Source organism: Bradysia coprophila, assembly GCF_014529535.1.
Source record: "Bradysia coprophila strain Holo2 chromosome IV unlocalized genomic scaffold, BU_Bcop_v1 contig_5, whole genome shotgun sequence".
In the NCBI taxonomy this organism is placed as follows: domain Eukaryota; kingdom Metazoa; phylum Arthropoda; class Insecta; order Diptera; family Sciaridae; genus Bradysia; species Bradysia coprophila.
In genome coordinates, this window is record NW_023503374.1 from 3703862 (window position 1) to 3711821 (window position 7960).

The window sequence follows — 7960 nt, forward strand, 5'->3', positions numbered from 1 at the left end:
ATTTTTTGTTTTTTATTTCGAACTCATTGCCAGCCGAGTTTTGGTTTAGGAGTGTTTTGTGAAGGACGAATCATTGGAACGTTCAAGTTGATTTCTGACATGTTATTCAGTCACTCATGGCGCGATAACCATCGCGATAGTAATAGCGCCATTATCATCACGATAAATACAGCGCGATAATCTTAGCGCGATCATAATAGCGATATTCATAGCACTCAATTCCTGAATAAATGTGAATTCGAACATGAGAATTATTTTTACTTACGTATGTATGTGCTGTCTCGCCTTCGTCTCGAACACTCAAAATTCACACTTATTCAGGAATCTCGTGTGTTCGCTTTATGTGATGCAAATATCTATTATATTGCTATGGGAAATGGTTTCTTGTGTGAATATTATCGTCGACTTGTATGAAAAATGTTCACACAATGTTCACCTCTTCCATAATTTGTCCAATTGATATCAGAGTATGTAGTAATCTAAATGCGGAGCAACATTACAAACAATAATTTTTGCTTTTTCTGCTTGTGATCTGTGCAAACTGATTATGTAAGACTTTTTTCCTTTGCAAGCACGTGGAGGCGTGCCAAAAAAGTTTAATTTGGATTAGTTATACAGTGGCGTGGTTTAGTTAAACGGCGTAAGTGGAAATCAATCATTAGGCATAAGTTCCAGTTACATTTTTCAGCTATTGATATTGACATCATGACTATCGAATGAGGAGAGATTGAATGCGGTTTTGTTGATGGAATGGATACATACAAGCGAAACATGTAAGAATAAAATTTGAGGTTGACTTAGATCGAAACAAAAGACAATCAAAATCGGATACTTTATTGAAGATCAATGATTTATTCATGAATTAATCATGTTTTCGTAGCAGTTCATTTACTTAAGATTAAATTTGAGAATTTTTTTTTATTGGTTTTATACAATAATAAGGATGCACGCAATGGTTTGTTTTACATTTTACTTGTTATTTTGTCAAAGTTTCGACTTTTTGTTTCATAATAAAAAAAAGTAAAGAAAAATTCTAAGAGAATGTTAGCTAATTGTTTCAGTTAAATGTTCTTAATTATAAAGTGTGTATGAATTTCAGAAGCAGTGCATTTTTGTAAAATTAAATTGAACAAAAAAAATGAAACAATTTTGTTGGTTATTTGGTCAAAGTGGCGAGTAGGTCGGTTTTTGTTCAAAAAAAGATTAATGAAGAATTTTGGAAAATAGTGAAATGTTCGAAGTTGTACACAATTTAAAAAATTGAAGATTTTTTTGTATTAATGCAGTTTGAAGGTTGTTAAAGTTAATTAAAAAATTTTATTTTTTCTTTTCAAATTTTTTGAGAATTTCTTTCATTATTTTTAGTTGGTTCTTTGAAAAATGCAGTTTTGGTTTTGGTTTGAGTGTTTTTTCTTTGTTTCCTTTTTTTGTGAATGTTTTGTTTGGTTGTGCGGACTGGTTAATCTCTTGATTCCTTTTATGGGTTTCAAGTTGATTTTTTTTCGGTTTTGTTTGTGGCGTTTGTGGAATGGTTGCATTCGGTGAATCAATGTCGGTTCCGGTGTATCTTAAGCGACGTGATTTTGTATAACGAATTGGACTGATTGAGTGTGGTGATTGAACATTTTGGTCCGATGAATTTGTAATTTGTGGCACTGACTGATTTTGAGCTAACTTGCTGGTAACGGTTATCAATTGTTGTAATTGTGATTGCAGTTGTGTAAATGTTTGGGTGGTGTTCTCTTCCGACTTTTTTTGTTGTTCGATTTGTTGGGCTAGCTCGTACATCTTAATGTCTTTTATCGTTTGCGACGAAAAGTGGAATCCTCCTATATCTGGACGTTTCGATGGTGGTAATATTTGAATGTTTGAAATGACTGTGGCTGCATGCGGGTTTCCGGAATGATGTGTTGGTGGACTGTTGTTTGGATTGGCATTGTGGGATGTGTTCAATAAATTTTGGAGTTTAGTGTTTACGAGTTGAAGTGCATTTGTATTCGGTTTCTGCGGATTTAACGGCGGAATTTGCATCGGCGATGATTGTTGTTGTTGGTATGAGTCGAGCTGCGGTGCAGCTGGAGTTGGTTGTTGTGCCAATTGTTGCAATGCGGGAGTACGACTTGTTGTGCATTTGGATTGGGGTGGAAATCTACGAATAAATATCGGTTTGCCAAATTTATTAAAATTTTCAATTTGTTCCGAAACGATCCCAAATACACATTTGAATAAATCGTAGAACTACTCGAAATAGAGTAAAATGAAAAGTGAACCAAAATAAAGGAATAAATTTACTGGAATTATAAACAACAGAAACAAAATAAAAAATCTCAATCACGATGAAACACTTTTCAAAAATCTAATTCGAGAAAATTAAAAAAATGGAAAAATTTATCAAAACCATATCAACAGTGTACGAAAAATACCTGGAAATTAAGCGTTTACATCACCATTACATTACATTCACTAAACCAATAACATAACCTAACACACTCTATGAAAACGAATGTGAGTTAATTAACTATATACGGTACATTAAATAAAATAAAAATATTATATATATGCAACAGAAATGATGATTTTTCTTAAACGTGAAAATGATCGAAAATGAATATTGCTACAATGCTAAAAGTGATATATCTTGTGAAAAATGGTACTTAGAGAGTTTCTGTTAACATAGAAGTAATTGGTTATGTGTGTGGGGTTTCAGGGATTCCATATATGGACATCTATATATACCTATATACAGCTATATTGAGCAATATAGCATATTCCTCTGTGAAATGTTTATTTATAGTAAAATATAGGTAAATATAGCGGTATATAGCTGTTTAAATAGGAATTTATGAAATTTGACTTCGTACGGGGCTGTCTATATTGCCTCTGGCAATTTATTTGTATATGATAACAAGGCAAAGAGTGGATAATGTAAGTGATTTTAAAGAGAGAATAGTTTTTCAGCAGAGAAGAAAATGCAGTAAGAGAAATGAAGAGTTTCACATGAAAGGCTTTTGATAAGAATAGGTGTTTCGTACGGGTCGGCGTTAGCTATGTTTTTAAATCAATAAATGGCAGTAGGACATCAACTGCTGTCCAATGCAGTATTAATTCTAACCAAAGACAAATTTGCCAAAAGTGAAAGGGATTATGCCGATAGGTGTCTCAAAGAATTTCCGAAATTATATGGAAAAGACAATGAGGTGCATCTAGTGGGTCATGTACCGCAGTCAGTGCAAAATTGTGGTCCATTGTGGGCGTATTCGAACTTCTCGCTCGAGGATATGAATGGTGTATTGAAAAATTTTGTTAGTGGGACGAGTGATGTCCTTAAACAAATTGTATCTAAGTACCTTCTCAATGCAAAAATTGAAGAAACATTCGGAACGGTGCAAAAACAACGAAAAAATATGAAAAAACATGGCGAAGTAACTTTGTATGGAAATGGCTCATTACCAACAAAAACAGTGAAGAAACTTATGACAAACATAATTTCCGAGACAGAAATTAAAAACGCAAAGTTTTACAAAAATTGTTTAGTCCACTCAAGTTTCATTAAACCTTTCAATGAAGAGGGTCAGTGTGACGATTCACTCATAAAAACTAAAAGTGGAGAATATCATCGAGTTTGTTCCATTTACTCCTTATCTGACAAAGTTTTCTTTTGCACAAGAAAAATCGAAATTTCGAAAAGTAGTTCAGCTCTGTACGCTGACCAGACCACTTGCGATCAATTGTAAGCGAAAAACAGTTACAGCTATTGCCGGCTACCGAATTCTTCGAAAAATGTATCCGCATTGAAACTTAAATGCATTCCTTAATTTCTGCATTTCCAAACAACGTAGAACGATATTAGTTATTCAAAGGTACTTATATTTCCCCCGTTACATTCAAAGCAATAGTATTTTGCATAACAAGGGGCGAAAGTAAAAAAATTCAAACGTGTGAAGTTTGCAGCCCGCGCCGCAGGCAAGGGCGGCAATCACACGATTTTAATTTTTTTACTTTTGCCCCGAGTGATGCATACTATTTTTTATGCCAAATAATGCGGAAGATTTGTATTTTCGGTCCGAAACAAAACATAATTTTAATTAAACTGTTGAGTTATCAACAAAATTTGCTGTAGAAACACCAAAATGCCGAAAAGCGCGGGGGTCCAGGGGGCGGCAGCCCCCTGGTATAAACATAAAAACAATTTAACAAATGAAATTACTGTAAACATACATTCACTTGCTCACAAAACATTTGGCTATCGTCAACACAACACTACACTCAATGCGTACTTTCAATCAAGTGAACATGTGTTTTCGAGACATATGAGGACCGAAATTAAAATGATGACAGTGACATTTACTTTCGACCCGCAAATACGCAAGCCCACGGGGCGAAAGTAAAATGATGACAGTGACATTTACTTTCGGCCCAAGGCCTGAATTTTTTTACTTTCGGTCACCATTTGAGGACCGAAAATACAAACTTTCGCAGTATTTGGCATAAAAACTCTCTTGATTGCCTGTATGTCTGTAAATTTGATATTGCTGCCGCAAACAGGTTCTTGATATCGGTCTCTTTTTTTCAGTCATGTCGGACGATGTGAAGTATGTCATCATGGAACTGGAGCATAACAGAAGGAAAAAATTACCGGTACGATTTGATTGGTTCGCTGATCCCGCCGCAGCACAATCGAATATAAAAAAAGTCACCTAAAGAGCGAGAGTCAACATTTTTCTTTTACCACGAAGATCCTAATGCCACTGCTATATTTAAGCACAGCGTTATACTCAAGGTCTTTCGAACCACAAAAAGCTGCATGCTACAAAGGCTACATCTCCAATCAGATTTATGGTACTATGTGTAACATGCAAATATGGTCATGATCGTAGTTAATTTATTTAACACAGATACCAAATGTCATGTGGATTGCGTGGAACGCGAGTGCTTGGAGAAACAGCGACTGCTACGCAATTGACATCTGATTGTTTTTTTGTTGATTTGTTGGTTTTGTCGAGTGCTTTTCAATTTTAACATTTTCTTTCGCTTTGGTGTAACAAGGACTGAAACAGCTTCTAGTTTTGTGTTAAAATTGTTTCAAAGTCTTCTAAATTTTATAGGTTTCAGGTGTGTTCGTATATAATAAGCCCTAATTAGGCCGTTAAATCGTGAATTTTGCTTTGTGTTTGAGTGATTTGTTTCCGTACAGAACTCATTCTGTTCTTTTCTTTTTTAAAAGAAAAATTTAATTAATTTGTTAATACAGTAGGCAAAGTATCTAAATTGATAATTTTCCATTAATTCGTCACAACTTTTAATTCATAATTTAATCCTGAAAATTCGTCAATCTAAAAATACACTGCTCGTCCGAATTCACATCCGCAATCAACAAACGTCAAACCTTTTTCATTGTCTCATTAGATTTTTTTTGTGAAAATGTTTTTTGCCTACCTATTAAACCAGAGCTCTCAATATTTCCGAAATTGTTTCATTTCGAATAAGGAAAGTGCTCTTATAATCAACAAATCGAAAACAAAAAACAATGTTTTTTATTCTTGGAGTTATTTTCAGAAAAGTTATGCTCCGCAAGTGTCGGATATCGATTTTTTTTTTTAAATAAAACTTAGATTTATTGATCAAAAACAGTTAAAGAACTTATATAAATTGTTCTTCGCTTGTTCGATACTGTTTTTAATTCATTCTCATTTAAAATGTGTTTTGACTACTTATCTACTCGAAAATAAAGAAATATCAGGAATTCCTAATAAGTTGCAGATGTTTTCGATTCAAAAGATTTTTTCCTCTATTTCAATGGATCTTTATTTTAATATTGAATAATAGAAGGGTTCTGTTAGCCGGGCTCACTGAATATCTTTGAATTTTGACCTAATCTCTTTTTAAGTATCTACAGAAATTCTTATCAAGTCACTTTGGAGGAATTATTTCAGCCCTTCTTAATTTTCTTAATTTTCCCTTCTTAATAAGATTTAAAAAATCCATTAGTCGAAAAGATAAATCTGATAAATTTATTGCACTCTTAGCGCTGGTTTTTGTATTGAACTTCTTGAAATAAGTACGTTACTTCAGTTAATTCATTCTTTATTTGGTTTTTCGTTGCTTTTTTTAGAAAAATACCTTGCAGTGCTGCTTGATAATTTATTAATCCAGTGGGGAATAATATCCCTCACCTATGGCATTAGGTAACGTCAGATTTTTCGTCCATAAATGCCGAACCATTACGCTAACCCTAAATCCTGACCATAAAGGCAAATGTCAAACAATAAAGGAAAATGCAAAAATAATTAAATTTCGACTAGACGGATTCTGATCAAACAAAATGCCAGTGTGTAGCGCGTGATCTCAGGACTCCGGAAAACTAATTAGTTTTTGAATAGGACTTCTATATGCCGAGCGATAAGACTTTAAAATCATGTCGTGATCAATGTGTAAAATTTTAACTTTTTCAAAGTCTTATCTCTCAGGAGATGTTGGTCCGATTGGAAAACTAATGGCTTTGTCGGAATCCTGAGATCATGCACTACACAGTGGCATTTTGTTTGATCAGAATCCATCGAGTCGAAATTTAATTATTTTTGCATTTACCTTTATTGTTTGACATTTGCCTTGGTCAGGATTTAGGGTTAGCGTTATGGTTCGGCATTTATGGACGAAAAATCTGACGTTACCTATTATGTAATAAATCTCATATTTCTATCTCCGAAATGCTGCGTAGATGTCGAACATTAACAAATTTGGACAATTGAAAAATACCAGAAAATGTGAGTGTAGAAAATGGCTTGACTACTACACCTCGTAGGCTTATCTCAAATCTTAATAAAATTCTAAGCTCTAACCGTAGCTCAACTTTTTTCCGTTAATTATATTCTTTGGTTTTTCTGTCAGAAGGATGTGCTATGTAACAATAAACTAAAGTTGGTTGATTTCTTGGACTATAGCGGTGGTTTGTAAATAAAAGACGTTAGTTTACGCAATATTTCGAGCTTCGGCTTTGCTCTTCATCAGGCTCTTTTGACTACTAATTACATTACTGAAAATCAACAAAAATATGAAGCTAAGACTACTAACTCCTCTCCACATGCATATTACAAATGTTTTGTAGCTTTGACTTTAATTTAGCCAACGGCGAAGAAACAAAATCCAACATGTGTCAATAAACATCAGACGCATCTTCATTGTATTTTCGTTAGTAATTTGAAGGACACCACGAGTGTAATCGAAAATCATTGAAATAGGAATAGCCTGAAACCTGATATGATCTGGATCAGATCTGATAGATTTTGACTTGAACTGATTTGAGTTGAGCCTGAAAATACAGACACTCACCTGAAGTGAATTGTATCAGACCTATTTCGCAAATTATTTTAACAATATCTTGAGAAATTTGTTACTTCTATTATGCAAATATCCTCCGTGAAACTACTAAACGAAAATTACGATTTTAGAACTCCGCGGCAAAGGAAACTAACAAGAAATATGCAAATGAGTCAGGTCAATCCTGGTTATTTCAGGTTAAATTTAAAACATGTCAGGTCAGATCAGGTTTTTGATTTTCATGTCAAAAACCTACCTATTCCGAGGCATAAGTGGTTTGTAGTGTGGCTAAGCTAATTCACTGACCGAAAACAGCATGGTTGCCTCACCTTTTTAAGTACAATCTTCAAAACAACCTTCAAAAGAAATCTTTTCCTATTTGATTTTCCACATAAACTACATAGTTTTCTGAAACTTTGCCTAAATCTTTTGCCGATCCCAAAATGCATTCCAATTCGCATCATCAATTAAATACAACAGGCGATTAAATTGACGATTCAAAGCAGAGCCTAAAATAACATACATCGTTGGGGGAAAAGTGCACCAGACGCCCTCTGAGGTGCTCCAACGCCTTTTCCTGTCCTCTGGCGGAGGACGACTCTTATTTCCTGTCAAAAAATATTTAGAAAAATACCTCAAAAGA